At 46.1% G+C, this 19,249-nt stretch overlaps 1 long non-coding RNA gene across 1 annotated transcript in view; it reads left to right on the plus strand.

Annotated features, from left to right (window-relative positions):
• Nucleotides 1-10,264: 10,264 nt before the first annotated feature.
• The window catches only part of LOC149356095 (uncharacterized), a 37,185-nt gene continuing 28,200 nt past the window's right edge, over nt 10,265-19,249 (plus strand). The window contains exon 1 of the long non-coding RNA XR_016289358.1: nt 10,265-10,370. This is a non-coding gene — a long non-coding RNA (uncharacterized LOC149356095). The remainder of the gene's footprint in view (nt 10,371-19,249) is intronic.

The following is a 19,249-nucleotide window of genomic DNA, read 5'->3' on the forward strand; positions in this document are numbered from 1 at the left end:
GCAAGAGTTCAAGTTTCTGGTCATCACCTGTTTCTTCAGCAGAGAAACGCGACAGAGAATGCTGTCAATCACTGTCTCATCAGCTGACAACCAAGATGAAACAGCGAACTGTGGATGCTCGCTTAATTGCTTTCACTCGCCACCGCGAAGATTAACCAAGTTCCGCCCGTGAAGTGATGTAGAGGACGAACACACTTTCAACTAAAGGCCCAAGTAATTTTTCGTACATCCGCAAAGGCTCCACAGCAGGTGCTGTTTCGTGTTTGAAGTCGTTCTGTGCGAACCAGCTGGCAGTACAAGTGATGAAAAAAGGGGGCCTTTTTGAGGTAAGCCTTTGTGGCTTCCTATTTAGTCGATGCAAGGAGACCTGAAATGCGGTTTCTAAGAAAACACTGACACGAAATATGTGGTAGGCAGAAACTACGCTGAGAGCGCACTATGATACTTGTTAAAAAAATTGCTCTCCTCGAGAGGTAATCGCAGTAGGATATAAAGTTGCGCATATGTCCTCAAATACATGGCGCCAGTAGGCTGTCTCGGAGTGCTCCCCTTCTGTGCATCAGTTACCTCATATTTGATGAGAGTTCTGAGACATGCCAGAAAATACAAGCATCCATTACGCTAACCATGTTCATAAGTTGTAAAGTGAAATAAAGTGATTGTTAAAACATCCAAGTTTTATTTAGCTTCCATGATATCTTGCAAGCTCTTTAGTGAGCAGCTCTTAAGCTCCCGTTCAAACACCCGCTCTTAAGCCCGTCTTTGTGATGTTCTCGTCCGTGTCTTTTTTTGCGCATTTCCCTTTCTTAAGCATCATCAGCAGCTTCGAATGCTATTACATAGCCAAAGCACAATAGAAATAGGTGTCCCCGAGTAATTTTGTGACTCTCACTTTGTGACGAATCCCGCAGTTTTACACGCAAGCGCCTATCCCCTTATGCGGGGCGGAAGAAATAAATTATCAGACGTGCTTGCATAACCTGGGACTGGGAGGGTATTGAAAAGGGTTCAAATCGAAGTGTGAACAGTGCAGCGAATTATGGGAGGGAACATGACAGGGATTATTTTAAGAGACAGGAAGACGTATCAGCATGAGGCGCAGAGCAAACGCCAGTAAAATGACCTCCTAGATGACATGCGCAGCGTATTTATGGTGAGACTAACTCATGCCTTACTGCTCTGGTGAAAAAAAAAATATATGAAAAAACATTTCATTCGTATACTGTGTTCAGGTAAGTTCTGGTAAGTCTTGAAGCAATTTAAAACTCGTATGCATCATTTAAAACTCTACAACAGATACGCAAACAAGGGAAGGGGAATGAGGGGCTCGTTATAAATATGAAAGAAGCCAACAGCCACAGAAACCAAGGGGCACAGGGGATTTTTAATTTTTTTTATTTGATTTCTTATTTTGTGGTGTTGATCAATTTAGATATTACTGAACATGTTGTCGCTTAAAGCTAATTGATTAGAAAAGCAGAAGAAAAAACAACCACTGCCGCCGGTGGGATCCGAACCCACGACCTCCGAATTACGCGTCCGGTGCTCTACCTCTGAGCTACGGCGACGGCTGTCAAATCTTCTGCTTTCGGGGGTATTTATGTTTTACAAGTAACCTAACCTTGAGAGTGTTCATCAGCGCCACCCACGTTCATAAGCGGCGGACGTAGAACGTCCTGAGTTACCGCAGGTGTGACGTAGAACGTCATCGAACGGAGAGGGTGGAAGCTGCGTGAGAACCCTCTTATGCTTCCTATGGTGTCAAGGCTGCCAGAACCGAGGCCCTCACTAAGCAATTAAGCAAACAAGGGAAGGGGAATGAGGGGCTCGTTATAAATATGAAAGAAGCCAACAGCCACAGAAACCAAGGGGCACAGGGGATTTTTAATTTTTTTTATTTGATTTCTTATTTTGTGGTGTTGATCAATTTAGATATTACTGAACATGTTGTCGCTTAAAGCTAATTGATTAGAAAAGCAGAAGAAAAAACAACCACTGCCGCCGGTGGGATCCGAACCCACGACCTCCGAATTACGCGTCCGGTGCTCTACCTCTGAGCTACGGCGACGGCTGTCAAATCTTCTGCTTTCGGGGGTATTTATGTTTTACAAGTAACCTAACCTTGAGAGTGTTCATCAGCGCCACCCACGTTCATAAGCGGCGGACGTAGAACGTCCTGAGTTACCGCAGGTGTGACGTAGAACGTCATCGAACGGAGAGGGTGGAAGCTGCGTGAGAACCCTCTTATGCTTCCTATGGTGTCAAGGCTGCCAGAACCGAGGCCCTCACTAAGCAATTAAGCAAACAAGGGAAGGGGAATGAGGGGCTCGTTATAAATATGAAAGAAGCCAACAGCCACAGAAACCAAGGGGCACAGGGGATTTTTAATTTTTTTTATTTGATTTCTTATTTTGTGGTGTTGATCAATTTAGATATTACTGAACATGTTGTCGCTTAAAGCTAATTGATTAGAAAAGCAGAAGAAAAAACAACCACTGCCGCCGGTGGGATCCGAACCCACGACCTCCGAATTACGCGTCCGGTGCTCTACCTCTGAGCTACGGCGACGGCTGTCAAATCTTCTGCTTTCGGGGGTATTTATGTTTTACAAGTAACCTAACCTTGAGAGTGTTCATCAGCGCCACCCACGTTCATAAGCGGCGGACGTAGAACGTCCTGAGTTACCGCAGGTGTGACGTAGAACGTCATCGAACGGAGAGGGTGGAAGCTGCGTGAGAACCCTCTTATGCTTCCTATGGTGTCAAGGCTGCCAGAACCGAGGCCCTCACTAAGCAATTAAGCAAACAAGGGAAGGGGAATGAGGGGCTCGTTATAAATATGAAAGAAGCCAACAGCCACAGAAACCAAGGGGCACAGGGGATTTTTAATTTTTTTTATTTGATTTCTTATTTTGTGGTGTTGATCAATTTAGATATTACTGAACATGTTGTCGCTTAAAGCTAATTGATTAGAAAAGCAGAAGAAAAAACAACCACTGCCGCCGGTGGGATCCGAACCCACGACCTCCGAATTACGCGTCCGGTGCTCTACCTCTGAGCTACGGCGACGGCTGTCAAATCTTCTGCTTTCGGGGGTATTTATGTTTTACAAGTAACCTAACCTTGAGAGTGTTCATCAGCGCCACCCACGTTCATAAGCGGCGGACGTAGAACGTCCTGAGTTACCGCAGGTGTGACGTAGAACGTCATCGAACGGAGAGGGTGGAAGCTGCGTGAGAACCCTCTTATGCTTCCTATGGTGTCAAGGCTGCCAGAACCGAGGCCCTCACTAAGCAATTAAGCAAACAAGGGAAGGGGAATGAGGGGCTCGTTATAAATATGAAAGAAGCCAACAGCCACAGAAACCAAGGGGCACAGGGGATTTTTAATTTTTTTTATTTGATTTCTTATTTTGTGGTGTTGATCAATTTAGATATTACTGAACATGTTGTCGCTTAAAGCTAATTGATTAGAAAAGCAGAAGAAAAAACAACCACTGCCGCCGGTGGGATCCGAACCCACGACCTCCGAATTACGCGTCCGGTGCTCTACCTCTGAGCTACGGCGACGGCTGTCAAATCTTCTGCTTTCGGGGGTATTTATGTTTTACAAGTAACCTAACCTTGAGAGTGTTCATCAGCGCCACCCACGTTCATAAGCGGCGGACGTAGAACGTCCTGAGTTACCGCAGGTGTGACGTAGAACGTCATCGAACGGAGAGGGTGGAAGCTGCGTGAGAACCCTCTTATGCTTCCTATGGTGTCAAGGCTGCCAGAACCGAGGCCCTCACTAAGCAATTAAGCAAACAAGGGAAGGGGAATGAGGGGCTCGTTATAAATATGAAAGAAGCCAACAGCCACAGAAACCAAGGGGCACAGGGGATTTTTAATTTTTTTTTATTTGATTTCTTATTTTGTGGTGTTGATCAATTTAGATATTACTGAACATGTTGTCGCTTAAAGCTAATTGATTAGAAAAGCAGAAGAAAAAACAACCACTGCCGCCGGTGGGATCCGAACCCACGACCTCCGAATTACGCGTCCGGTGCTCTACCTCTGAGCTACGGCGACGGCTGTCAAATCTTCTGCTTTCGGGGGTATTTATGTTTTACAAGTAACCTAACCTTGAGAGTGTTCATCAGCGCCACCCACGTTCATAAGCGGCGGACGTAGAACGTCCTGAGTTACCGCAGGTGTGACGTAGAACGTCATCGAACGGAGAGGGTGGAAGCTGCGTGAGAACCCTCTTATGCTTCCTATGGTGTCAAGGCTGCCAGAACCGAGGCCCTCACTAAGCAATTAAGCAAACAAGGGAAGGGGAATGAGGGGCTCGTTATAAATATGAAAGAAGCCAACAGCCACAGAAACCAAGGGGCACAGGGGATTTTTAATTTTTTTTATTTGATTTCTTATTTTGTGGTGTTGATCAATTTAGATATTACTGAACATGTTGTCGCTTAAAGCTAATTGATTAGAAAAGCAGAAGAAAAAACAACCACTGCCGCCGGTGGGATCCGAACCCACGACCTCCGAATTACGCGTCCGGTGCTCTACCTCTGAGCTACGGCGACGGCTGTCAAATCTTCTGCTTTCGGGGGTATTTATGTTTTACAAGTAACCTAACCTTGAGAGTGTTCATCAGCGCCACCCACGTTCATAAGCGGCGGACGTAGAACGTCCTGAGTTACCGCAGGTGTGACGTAGAACGTCATCGAACGGAGAGGGTGGAAGCTGCGTGAGAACCCTCTTATGCTTCCTATGGTGTCAAGGCTGCCAGAACCGAGGCCCTCACTAAGCAATTAAGCAAACAAGGGAAGGGGAATGAGGGGCTCGTTATAAATATGAAAGAAGCCAACAGCCACAGAAATCAAGGGGCACAGGGGATTTTTAATTTTTTTTATTTGATTTCTTATTTTGTGGTGTTGATCAATTTAGATATTACTGAACATGTTGTCGCTTAAAGCTAATTGATTAGAAAAGCAGAAGAAAAAACAACCACTGCCGCCGGTGGGATCCGAACCCACGACCTCCGAATTACGCGTCCGGTGCTCTACCTCTGAGCTACGGCGACGGCTGTCAAATCTTCTGCTTTCGGGGGTATTTATGTTTTACAAGTAACCTAACCTTGAGAGTGTTCATCAGCGCCACCCACGTTCATAAGCGGCGGACGTAGAACGTCCTGAGTTACCGCAGGTGTGACGTAGAACGTCATCGAACGGAGAGGGTGGAAGCTGCGTGAGAACCCTCTTATGCTTCCTATGGTGTCAAGGCTGCCAGAACCGAGGCCCTCACTAAGCAATTAAGCAAACAAGGGAAGGGGAATGAGGGGCTCGTTATAAATATGAAAGAAGCCAACAGCCACAGAAACCAAGGGGCACAGGGGATTTTTAATTTTTTTTATTTGATTTCTTATTTTGTGGTGTTGATCAATTTAGATATTACTGAACATGTTGTCGCTTAAAGCTAATTGATTAGCTAATTGATTGATCAACACCACAAAATAAGAAATCAAATAAAAAAAATTAAAAATCCCCTGTGCCCCTTGGTTTCTGTGGCTGTTGGCTTCTTTCATATTTATAACGAGCCCCTCATTCCCCTTCCCTTGTTTGCTTAATTGCTTAGTGAGGGCCTCGGTTCTGGCAGCCTTGACACCATAGGAAGCATAAGAGGGTTCTCACGCAGCTTCCACCCTCTCCGTTCGATGACGTTCTACGTCACACCTGCGGTAACTCAGGACGTTCTACGTCCGCCGCTTATGAACGTGGGTGGCGCTGATGAACACTCTCAAGGTTAGGTTACTTGTAAAACATAAATACCCCCGAAAGCAGAAGATTTGACAGCCGTCGCCGTAGCTCAGAGGTAGAGCACCGGACGCGTAATTCGGAGGTCGTGGGTTCGGATCCCACCGGCGGCAGTGGTTGTTTTTTCTTCTGCTTTTCTAATCAATTAGCTTTAAGCGACAACATGTTCAGTAATATCTAAATTGATCAACACCACAAAATAAGAAATCAAATTAAAAAAAATTAAAAATCCCCTGTGCCCCTTGGTTTCTGTGGCTGTTGGCTTCTTTCATATTTATAACGAGCCCCTCATTCCCCTTCCCTTGTTTGCTTAATTGCTTAGTGAGGGCCTCGGTTCTGGCAGCCTTGACACCATAGGAAGCATAAGAGGGTTCTCACGCAGCTTCCACCCTCTCCGTTCGATGACGTTCTACGTCACACCTGCGGTAACTCAGGACGTTCTACGTCCGCCGCTTATGAACGTGGGTGGCGCTGATGAACACTCTCAAGGTTAGGTTACTTGTAAAACATAAATACCCCCGAAAGCAGAAGATTTGACAGCCGTCGCCGTAGCTCAGAGGTAGAGCACCGGACGCGTAATTCGGAGGTCGTGGGTTCGGATCCCACCGGCGGCAGTGGTTGTTTTTTCTTCTGCTTTTCTAATCAATTAGCTTTAAGCGACAACATGTTCAGTAATATCTAAATTGATCAACACCACAAAATAAGAAATCAAATAAAAAAAATTAAAAATCCCCTGTGCCCCTTGGTTTCTGTGGCTGTTGGCTTCTTTCATATTTATAACGAGCCCCTCATTCCCCTTCCCTTGTTTGCTTAATTGCTTAGTGAGGGCCTCGGTTCTGGCAGCCTTGACACCATAGGAAGCATAAGAGGGTTCTCACGCAGCTTCCACCCTCTCCGTTCGATGACGTTCTACGTCACACCTGCGGTAACTCAGGACGTTCTACGTCCGCCGCTTATGAACGTGGGTGGCGCTGATGAACACTCTCAAGGTTAGGTTACTTGTAAAACATAAATACCCCCGAAAGCAGAAGATTTGACAGCCGTCGCCGTAGCTCAGAGGTAGAGCACCGGACGCGTAATTCGGAGGTCGTGGGTTCGGATCCCACCGGCGGCAGTGGTTGTTTTTTCTTCTGCTTTTCTAATCAATTAGCTTTAAGCGACAACATGTTCAGTAATATCTAAATTGATCAACACCACAAAATAAGAAATCAAATAAAAAAAATTAAAAATCCCCTGTGCCCCTTGGTTTCTGTGGCTGTTGGCTTCTTTCATATTTATAACGAGCCCCTCATTCCCCTTCCCTTGTTTGCTTAATTGCTTAGTGAGGGCCTCGGTTCTGGCAGCCTTGACACCATAGGAAGCATAAGAGGGTTCTCACGCAGCTTCCACCCTCTCCGTTCGATGACGTTCTACGTCACACCTGCGGTAACTCAGGACGTTCTACGTCCGCCGCTTATGAACGTGGGTGGCGCTGATGAACACTCTCAAGGTTAGGTTACTTGTAAAACATAAATACCCCCGAAAGCAGAAGATTTGACAGCCGTCGCCGTAGCTCAGAGGTAGAGCACCGGACGCGTAATTCGGAGGTCGTGGGTTCGGATCCCACCGGCGGCAGTGGTTGTTTTTTCTTCTGCTTTTCTAATCAATTAGCTTTAAGCGACAACATGTTCAGTAATATCTAAATTGATCAACACCACAAAATAAGAAATCAAATAAAAAAAATTAAAAATCCCCTGTGCCCCTTGGTTTCTGTGGCTGTTGGCTTCTTTCATATTTATAACGAGCCCCTCATTCCCCTTCCCTTGTTTGCTTAATTGCTTAGTGAGGGCCTCGGTTCTGGCAGCCTTGACACCATAGGAAGCATAAGAGGGTTCTCACGCAGCTTCCACCCTCTCCGTTCGATGACGTTCTACGTCACACCTGCGGTAACTCAGGACGTTCTACGTCCGCCGCTTATGAACGTGGGTGGCGCTGATGAACACTCTCAAGGTTAGGTTACTTGTAAAACATAAATACCCCCGAAAGCAGAAGATTTGACAGCCGTCGCCGTAGCTCAGAGGTAGAGCACCGGACGCGTAATTCGGAGGTCGTGGGTTCGGATCCCACCGGCGGCAGTGGTTGTTTTTTCTTCTGCTTTTCTAATCAATTAGCTTTAAGCGACAACATGTTCAGTAATATCTAAATTGATCAACACCACAAAATAAGAAATCAAATAAAAAAAATTAAAAATCCCCTGTGCCCCTTGGTTTCTGTGGCTGTTGGCTTCTTTCATACAACAGATACAGGCAGACTCACTATGGAACCCTCCAGCCGCAGAAATTCGATAAAAGAACCCAAGCTATTCGAGGCATCAATTTTACGCTGCTAAATGGCGCTACCTAATTTCTTTCAGACAGGTGGCGTTCATCGGTGTTTGGCAGTGAGGTTCCCGCAGTGTCAAGAATTGCATCCATTTGCATACAGAATACTTTTCACGACTCGTTTATAGACATGTGCATTTCCCAGTGAAGAGATGGTTGGCTCTCGTTCAGATTTTGCAGAGTAACGTGGCTTCTGGTGGCGTGTTTCTTTATTACAAAGCCTTGTATGGCTATGTTTGCAAAGCTTGTCCGCTCGATTACGTCCAAATGAATGAGTTTATAGGAAAAGGAATGGTGGCACCGTCTCGGGAATACTGAAACCTCGTACGGGTAATCGGGGGTTGAGGTGTGTTAATTAATTAAATCCAAAAAAGCTCGAAAAAGGGCGGGACAGGAACAAAAGGGGCGCCAAATTTGAAAACGCGGGAAGTGTCGCGCCACGTTACCGAAATCGGGGGGGGTGGAGCCAACACGTGAGACCAAATCAGAAAATGAAGCGTGGCGGTAAATTTGAAAACTCATGCTTACGCATTTCTTCAGTGCTGGTGCGGCAGTGTTTAAACGCGCTAATGGCTTTCTTGGGCCAGAATGAATTAAAAGTGCTCGTTATGTGAGGTGGGGCCAAGTAAAAGAAGCTTATTTTTAATATTAGAAATGATGCCATGACTGTCCGGTCTGGGGCGAAAGCCTCCTGGCTCTGCAGGAGCTCTTCAGTTAAAGCTGATTAGGGGGTCTTGCGCCTAACACGAAAGGTTGTGTAGCGTTACCGGTCAGAATTTCACATTGTCAACACATAAGGCATGCAACTAAAATAAAATTGTAATTATTGGCGTTTAACGCCCACAAGCAATGCCTGACTAAGATGGAGGCCGTAGCGAAGATCTCTAGAATAATTTGGACCACGCAGGAGTTTTTAACGTGCGCTGACATCGCAAAGCACACCGGCAACTTTTACGTTTCGCCTCCATCGAAATGCGACCGCCACTAGCTTTTGTGGAGACTGGATAGAAAATCAAAGACGGAAATAACGATCACATCAAAAATACTGTTGCCACCAAAAATTGGGCTCTTTGGGATTATAACTGGGAAGAGACTCGTAGAGATTAGAACTGCGCAATGCTGTTAGACTTCACGTTCGCCAACAGTGTTCTATGTCTCTGATCTAGCACAAATCTTCGGCTTACAATAAAAAGGATACCCGGCAGGCTAACCTGAAGCACATATCTAATGGAGGAAAGAGATCAGGGGATGTTGAACGAGTGAAGCACACGAGAAAAGCTCTGTTCGGTATGAAAAACGGTTCACATAAACGGTGTGGATGGGATAGGCGGCATGGGTTTTCATGTATAGATGTAGAGGAGAAGATCAAACTTTTAGGGAAGTCCCAGAGAATGTAGCAGATGTCAATTGAGTCCAGCTGCGGAAGAAAATACTAAACTGGCGCTCTAACATTACTGGAAGCTGAAATATGAAATTTGAATTGGACTTTCTAAGTAAACGCTTGAGTTTTCAGGGTTAGGCTGGGTGTTGAGGACATGAAGTTTACGTGATGCAATACAACGAAACGACGGAACATAAGCTTACGCAATCTGAGGCCCTGCAGCCCTGGCCCAGGAGGCCATCGAAGAGGCCAAAGGTGGCTTTTAACATTGCAAATCAGTGAGAATGAAGCGAATTGGACAGAATACATTTTAATTACGGGTGATCACAGGCGGCAATAAAGATTATTAATTTGATGTAAACAGGACCTGTTCGGTGTCGTGCTATATGCGGCAAATTTCTACGGATAACCTGTAAGTTAAGCCGTGTATTAGTTCCATAGAGCATTGTAGAGCAGCATTGAACGTGAGAAAAAAAATTTCTTTGTCATCACTGCAGACGAATCGTGCTTGCCATACATTGCGGCTAGCGCAAGTAAGCACACCACCAGCAATGGCAGTAAAGAAGACCCGCTCGGAAACGACAGGTTGTATTCAATACGAATGGGAGCGCTTTGTCCGAACATGCTTTTATATGCCTCTTCTTCAGCGACGCAGCAGCTGAGAGTGCAATTGGCAGAGCAAACATGTCTTATGCAGCGAGTGCGGTCCCGGCACAGTTCCGGACAAGGAGACATAGTACACAAAACGAGGCAGGGAAAAGGCCGTGGCGGGAGGAAGAGCCACGTCAAAGAAGCCGAGGCAGCGGAGAGCCGAGGATGCCTGGAGAAAGGTGAGATATGCCACTGGCTGGAAATGTCTGCCGTGCATTCGCGCAAATGGCATCCCTCCCCTCCTTCGTTTCCTTTTTTTATTTGTCTAGTAATTACCAAGGTTTGCTGCGTGGGTGCTGAGGCTGTAACGGAAGCCTTGTTTAGACGATCAGCAATAAGTGTTTAATCCGCACTGTCAAACAGAGTAAGTACTGTAAGTAATAAAGTATCAAGAAAAAGCGCTCTGCCTGCAACACTTGCGTATAACATGCCCTACACTTAAATAAATAAGGGCAGATGCAATGAGAGCATGACTTGGATATATGTGGCTGTCAGAAGCTCTTTACATTATCTGGATCGGTACACATAGCCACTGTGTACTTAACGCCCCCCAAAAAATCCTAAGTGGTGCCCTCGGCATGCTGGCTGCGTAATGAAGGCTTTAGGAATATACAATGAGCTCGCAAATAAATGCACAAGCGGACGAATTTCCGAAGAGGGTAGACTAAAGCAGCATAAACACGACGATATAACAGAGCTGTGCCAACGTAATTATCCGTTCATGCTAAAATTATTCATCATGTTGTTGCATCCTCTAATCCTTTTGTGTTCTAAATTTGCTAATAGCATGCGCATAAAGGAAAAAGAATGCGCTTGTTCTTTTGAAGCAGCGTGTAAAAATGTGGCGGCAGACTAAGAAGGAAAAAAATCCAATGCGCCTGCAGCCAATCCACCCTTGCACAATGAGAATGTGCAGCGGGTGTAACGTCGCGCTCTCTGCTCGTTGAGCGCGTGGAATGCGCAGACATTTTTGTGTGCATAAAAGCCAACAAAAGCAATGTCTTTATTTGTTGACCTAGTTCTCATATGCTTAGACATGTTCTGTGCGTTCTGCGGCCTCGTACACCCTTCCCCTCGTTCGAACACTCGACCACTCCGCGCACGTACTGACTCTCGCTCGTCGTTCGCCGTTGAAATCCACGAACTTTGGAACAGAGAAGAAGACACCAACACACGGAAGAATCACACTAACACACACAGAAGCGCACAGGTGCACAGCCTTGCTTTAAGAAAATATGGCAGAGGGTTCCTGTGTGCGCGCTTCGGTGTGCGTTTTGGACAAAATGCATTCCCGCCCCACCGGTCGTAAAACTGTGGGAGGGGGGCCTCAAGAAAACAAACATACAGGCGTTAAAAGGAAGCTCGCTAACAAGGGATGTCATTGACGAAAAGAATCAGATAAATGCAAGGATGCGCTCGCTAACTTGTTGAGGTGTTCAATCTGATCGGGTCTCTCAATCGTTCAGTTTGCGGAGAAAATGCCTCAACGCTGTTTCGCATACTGGTTGCGCGCGCAGCGACTGGAGTCGTACCACGATTCGGTACAGATTGACAAACGATTATGCCTTGAGCCGTATCTACATGCCGAAATCAACTGGGCGAAGAAGGACCAAGAAAAAGAAGCGTAAAGAAAGAGTGGGAGGAGATCCAACCGTACCCAGTACAACCATTAAAGGAGGCGGTCGACACGCTTTGTGCTTACGTAATGGCTGCCAGAGGTTCCCATTAAAAGATGCCGTTGGTAATCTAGGCATGCTTACCAATGCCGCCAAGGATATATCTTTTACAAGTCAAAGATAATCATATCCAAAAACATTTGCTTTTTTTATTCTGGTGGGAAGGCCGCCGCCATGTCCAGGGTATCAAGGCTTTGCAAGAACTCAGCCTTCCAATCCCCTGTTAGTTACCTGCCTTTTGATATCGCCCATATAATACGCGAGCTGACGACGACTGGCGTTGAATACCGTCCTGCCCACCCGGCTTCTTCATTGGACATGTGGGTACCTGGCACAGGGCAATATTCTGTTACTGACCATTTACTGACGCGGCACTTAACGCAGAAGCCAGATAGACTCCCTTGTTCCAGAATAGCGACTAGAGACAACTCACGTTCGTAATCCGATTGCGATATAGGTAGCGAGAGACTCTCTGCTATGTGTGCACATGGGTGGCGAATACTAGATTCCGTGGAACATTTTTCAGAATACTGCACTCGAAATGTCCACTCTGCAGGACACTTGAAAAAGCTGTGGTTTCCTAACCTCCCCTCTCCTCTCACTTCCAGTTGCCCGCTAAAATGTGCTAGGATTTCTGAGCCAACCGCACTGTCTTTATTGATTGTGAAGTCCCTCCGATGCCACTTCCCAGTATTCTCTTCCGTAGCTGCCTAGAAGCTCGAGTATATTTTGCTATCCCAAAGTAGCCTGCGCAATCCGCTCAAAATTTTGTGGAGCTGATCGGCCAAGGCTAGAATTTCATTTAGGGCTTCTTCCGACAGACTTTGGTGCCCCGTTTTAGAAGCTTCTTGTAATTTCGCACGGACCAATCGTTCTCTCATCGATGTCTGTGGACTACGAACTGCCGTCAAACTCGCAATGTGTCCAAACATCAGCGCTCGCCTGGAGCTCACACCTCTTGGCCGCAGTCACCTTCCTTAAGGGAGTCGCGTTGATCTGGCCTGGGGTAATCGTCCTCCTGTAGGTGGAAGTTCGGCCGTTGAGGCCATTGACTTGATCGTTGCAGAACAGGTCTCCCGGAAGGCGCTCCACATCCAATCACGCATGCATCAAGATACTCCCGACTAGTCTTGCATTATGTGCTTTTCTAAGCAGACGTTGGCCCCGGCCGCAGGCGGCTGCTGCAGCGCATGAGAAATCCTAACTTTGGTTTTTAGACCAAAAAAGGCGGCACAGGAAGGAATAAACTTCACGGGCGAAAGCGCAAAAACCAACTCCAGTACTGCACCGCCTAGCCTGCGAAAACGGTCCCGCATCTTTTCGATCCTCGCTTCCTGTTCCTCAGTGGTTTCGCGGGCGTTCCATTGTCTGGCGTCTCTCCACGTCTGCTACTCTGCCTACACTCTTAGCCTGGTTCCACCTAAGGATCCACTTAGTAGCTGGACGTTTTTTGCAAAAACACTCCATTTATTAGTGCTATTTACTAGTTTGTGTCTCTGGGGTCGTGTCACCAAAACTTCTCCGCACAACGTGTCCGCAGCAGTTGCGACGTTCTCAGAAGAGGTACCATTGAACGGTTTCTTGTAATCGAAAGAGGATTATGTGAGATCAATGCGCAAAAAATATGTCGATAGGGTGATTAGTTAATTAATTAGAGCAAGAGATCTCGAAAAAACTTCAAAATAGCACGGACGTCGCTAAACTGAGTATGGGAAAACGGCCGTTGACGGCATAATAGTAAAAACATAGGAAAAAGGGTGAAAATAAAATTCGAAATGAATTGAAATGTATTAGATGTTGGTGATTGATAATTAATCGAACAAAAAGTTTCATTGACGTAGACAAATTAGTAAATTAATTATCAGCGAAAACCATTGGACGGTTGAGTAGGCTGGCCAGGCATATAATGGACTTGAAAGCAAAAATGCGGAAAATTTTAAAAACCGAAGTGGTTTTATATAATCAGAGTAAGTAATTAGGTTTTTTTAATAAAGCATAGGATGAATGCGCTACTAAAGTATTTAAATTATTAAGAGACACAAATAAAATGATAAAGATAGGCAAAGACGCGAAGACTGCCGCGGAGGCGTCGATGCTTTCGCACTGTCCCAATGTGGGTCGCCACAGTAATCTGTAATTTTTTCCTTTAACCGGAACATTGAATCTTTTATTGCTATAGTATTCAGAACAGCATTTTCTAAGAGATTTGCTAGAACGGTGCCCCACGTACTCCTTTAGGTAAGCGCGCATAGCACATTTTGTAACTGGAGTAGAACTGCAATTATATAGAAGGGGTATGTCGCTTCGGTGAACTTTGTTGGCTATGACTTGTTTTTTTAGCAGCAGTTTCGCTCGCTCTTCCTGAAAGCTTAATCCAGGTGGTTTAGGGAAAATATGAGCTGCAGATAACTCTTCACTAGTATTCGGCACACAACGTAATGCGCGCAAGTAGCAATAGGGGGAGAAATTTCTAATATACAGTTAAACTGCTGCATTTCTTTTATATTTCGACTCATCCATGGCTTATGAGGCTCTTAGAACTCAACGTAGGTATGACTGTTGTTGAAGATTAGCCTGTAACCTGAAAAAAATATAAATTTCTGCCATTATTTCTGCGTGCTATATTGCGTCGAGAATCAACGTCTACAATCACTATAACTCAACGTCGATTGAAACAGCTGACATTTAGAAAAAAAAACCATAGGTAAACCACCTGAAATGCAACAACTCATCTCTCGGTTCCGTTTTAGTATGATGTATAAAAGGCAAGCGCCAACCAATCAGGGAAAAACTTTTGAAGAGTGTAACGCAGAGGATACCTCGCGACCACTCTACTCATGAAACGCTTTATGTGTTAAAAAAAACACAGACACACAGTAAGAGGTCTCGTTTAAAAGACTGCGGTGCCTTGAACATCTCAAACCATTCCTGCAGACTCTCAACCAATTTAAAAGCTTCTTGGCCGTGTCATCTTTAATATATCACACAAAAGTTTGTTACACTTTTCCGTGCGTAAGTCAGGCTCACAATGTGTACTAGTCGTTTGGAACAGGAAAAAAGAGCTCTTCTGTGATAACATTTTGGCGATTTTTCAGAGAATTTGAGGAGGTTTGTTTCAGACCTCTCATGAACAGGGGAGTCTATATTTCTTTGCAGTTTCGTTCCTAACATAGCACTCAGTGCGGAAACATCGGGAGAGTCACACTATTTACAGGTCTAAAGAGTTCTATGTTCCATGGCATCCATGCCTCCGCGGGGCGCTAGACGTCTTGATAGTATAAAACACACTGAACACGAGAGATCTACAGAAGCATAAGCATGCTACCGAAGTGGTTCCTCATATTGTTTCTTCTTTGCAATGTTCTTTTACAATGCCGCTGCATAATCTTCTCACACTTATGCTCTTTATTATCTAGCTAAAAGAATGCTTCAGGAATTGCCTGAACTTTAGTGGTTTGAACTCTTTTTGAGGTTGTCTGTCAATCACCTAAAAGTGCAGCAAGAATAAGCAGCATGCAAGCATGTAACGTAACCACCTTTAACCTGTAAAGCATGCTGGAGACACTACATGGCCGCAGTGTCATACATGCATTTTCAACTCACGGTATTTAACATGACAAGTTGTACACAAGGTTAGTGACGTAGACGCGAGCAGCTGCTCACTGCTCTTTGTATTGCATCTGTACAGAAAGGTAGGAACTGCTGATAGGCTGAAGGGAAAGCCCAAATGGCTTGTCTGGTGTGTTCACTACCGGTACTTTTCCTTTGAGAACTGCGATGTCATTTTGAATTCTACTTATTCAGCCATGCTATAGATGCAGTCAAGAGTTCACCCTCAAGCTAAATTTTTGCCCGTAATCAGAGAGTCCTCTGATTACGGGCCCTGCTACCAGAATGTCCTGGTCAAAAAAATATTTGAGCCCCTGCCTTCATTGCACTCTCAACGCAGCTCGAATATGCATATAACTCGTTACTGAAAGGGTGCCCCTTAGTCATAATTTACCGCGGAACGGACTAACCACAATGCAGCAATAATCTTTAAATGCTTGAAATAGACGTAGTTACGAGATATATCCGCATTTTTTCTCAACAACGTAACTTGTGTACAGTGTTGCCTCATCTACACAGCTTAGATGGGGAAACAAAAAGAAACATCATCTTGCAAAATTTTAGCGCGAAAAACACGGACAGAAAAGAGTAGACGATACGAGCGCTGGCTAACAACTGAAAGTTTATTCGAAAACACATAGAATTATAAAGGAAGAAAGTTCGATAAAATCGGTGGTCAAAAACCAAAAGAAGAAAACTAAACACAACCGTCACCGCCAGTTCCTGCTATCAAGGCGCAAAGCACTTGTCCAGATATGCTACCTCTTTTTCCCGTATAGCAACAGACGGTTTGGCCACGCACGTGTTATCAGCCTTGGCGATACTGTATGCCTCGTGAATTTCCCTACAGAACAGGTTGTCATGCTTATACACAGTCGTAGTGTTCTCAAGGTCCGGCGAGCACTTGCAGGACCCGAGATCCTTGCACTCACGGCAGTGCAAAACAAGGTTCGAAGACACCGGTTTTCTGCAGTCCAGTGAGTTCTTGTGCTCCTGCAGCCGCACATTGATGCATCTGCCCGTTTGCCGTAATTCACCTTCCCGCAGGCCAATGGCACCTTGTACACAACCCCCTTCTCGCAGGCGGTGAATTCGCTGGCATGACTGGCAGTACACTTTCGCGGGTCCTGTCGAGGCAGTGTCTTGTCTAGCCTGTTTCGAACTGCCGCGCACACTCTCCCGACCTTGTGATCAGCTGAAAACACCAGCTGCACATCGTGCTTAGCTGTGATCTTCCGTAGTCGATGAGACACCCCGTGTATGTATGGCATACATGCAACCTTCTGGCGTGGCCGGTCCGCTGGTGCCTGAACCTAGGGGGAAGCCTCGCGCTACAGTTTAAGCAATAGTCGCTCCGTAAGCCGGGCAAGATGGTTTTGAGGGTAACCTGCTTCTTGTAGTCTGGCCACTTGCCTCAAAAAACCCTCCTCAAATCGGTGGGGACACGACTGCCTCAGGGCTGTGGACATACCGGACATGGCTATACCGTCCTTGACAAGTCTTGAATGCTGGGACTGGGAGTTTAGAAGGGGCTTACCCGCCTTTGGAGCATACACCCAGCAAACATGCTGATTGGTTAGCTTCAACTCCAGGTCCAAAAACCGGATACAACCCTCTTTTGGCACTTCAAATGTAAAGTTGAGGCCCTGACCTCTTTTCTTGAAGATCTTTAGATATCAGGCGTCGTTCGGATGCTGCTGGCCCCTTTGATGAAGACAAGGTAGTCGTCTACATACCTGAAAATTCGTCTTGGGACGTCCTTCAAATCAACTTCCCGATTCCCATCTACCTTCGATAGAAAAATATCGCTGAGAATTGGAGCAACCCGAGAGCCGATACACACTCCCGAACGTTGAACGTACACTTTGTTTTCCCACATGATGAAGGTCTATTCTAGGTATGCTGAAAGTAGCTCGAGGAAACTCTCCACTGTCATGCTGCAGGCGTTTCTGAAGGCGATCTCATCATTGTCTTCGACGATGCATTCCTGGACGCACTTCATTAAGGTAGCATGGGGAAGGGAATAGAAAAGATCCTCAACATCAACGCTAAGTACATTACAGTTTCCAGGATTCTGCTGCGATAGGTACTGCACCACCGACATAGAATTTGGGACAAGGAAAGGATCGTTAATCCCGAGTGTCTCAAAAGTCTCAGGAGGAAACTCGATACTTCGTGCTGCCAAGTTCCTCGTTCAGACGTGCTGCCAAGTTCCTGAACGAGGAACTTGGCAGCACGAAGTATCGAATTTTCTCCTGAGACATTTGAGACTCCTCAGGATTAACGATCCTTTCCTTGTCCCAAATTCTATGTCGGTGGTGCAGTACCTATCGCAGCAGAATCATGGAAACTGTAATGTACTAAGCGTTGATGTTGAGGATCTTTTCTATTCCCTTCCCCATGCTACCTTAATGAAGTGCGTCCAGGAATGCTTCGTCGAAGACAATGATGAGATCCCCTTCAGAAACGCCTGCAGCATGACAGTGGAGAGTTTCCTCGAGCTACTTTCAGCATACCTAGAATCGACCTTCATCATGTGGGAAAACAAAGTGTACGTTCAACGTTCGGGAGTGTGTATCGGCTCTCGGGTTGCTCCAATTCTCAGCGATATTTTTCTATCGAAGGTAGATAGGAATCTGGAAGCTGATTTGAAGGACGTCACAAGACGAATTTTCAGGTATGTAGACGACTACCTTGTCTTCATCAAAAGGGCCAGCAGCATCCGAACGACGCCTGATATCTAAAGATGTTCAAGGAAAGAGGTCAGGGCCTCAACTTCACACTTGAAGTGCCAAGAGAGGGTTGTATCCAGTTTTTGGACCTGGAGTTGAAGCTAACCAATCAGCATGTTTGCTGGGTGTATGCTCCAAAGGCGGGTAAGCCCCTTCTAAACTTGCAGTCCCAGCATTCAAGACTTGTCAAGGACGGCATAGCCATGTCCGGTATGTCCACAGCCCTGAGGCAGTCGTGTGCCCACCGATTTGAGGAGGGTTTTTTGAGGCAAGTGGCCAGACTACAAGAAGCTGGTTACCCTCAAAAACACCTTGCCCGGCTTACGGAGCCACTATTGCTTAAACTGAAGCGCGAGGCTTCCCCCTCGGTTCAGGCACCAGCGGACCGGCCACGCCAGAAGGTTGCATGTATTCCATACATGCACAGGATGTCTCATCGACTACGGAAGATCGCAGCTAAGCATGATGTGCAGCTGGTGTTTTCAGCTGATCACAAGTTCGGGAGAGTGTGCGCGGCAGTTCGAAACAGGCTAGACAAGACACTGCCTCGACAGGACCCTCGAAAGTGTACTGCCAGTCATGCCAGCGAGTTCACCGCCTTCGAAAAGGGGGTTGTGTACAAGGTGCCATTGGCCTGCGGGAAGGTGAATTACGGCAAACGGGCAGATGCATCAATGTGCGGCTGCAGGAGCACAAGAACTCACTGGACTGCAGAAAACCGGTGTCTTCGAACTTTGTTTTGCACTGCCGTGAGTGCAAGGATCTCGGGTCCTGCAAGTGCTCGCCGGGCCTTTAGCACACTACGACTGTGTACAAGCATGACAACGTGTTGTGTGGGAAATTTACGAGGCATACAGTATCGCCAAGGCTCATAATACGTGCGTGGCCAAACCGTCTGTTGCTATACGGGAAAAAGAGGTAGCATATCTGGACAAGTGCTTTGCGCCTTGATAGCCGGAGCTGGCGGTGACGGTTGTGTTTAGTTTTCTTCTTTTGGTTTTTGACCAACGATTTTATCGCACTTTCTTCCTTTATAATTCT

This window comes from Amblyomma mixtum, chromosome 3 (genome assembly GCF_055824585.1).
Source record: "Amblyomma mixtum isolate Tamu chromosome 3, ASM5582458v1, whole genome shotgun sequence".
Lineage (NCBI taxonomy): Eukaryota > Metazoa > Arthropoda > Arachnida > Ixodida > Ixodidae > Amblyomma > Amblyomma mixtum.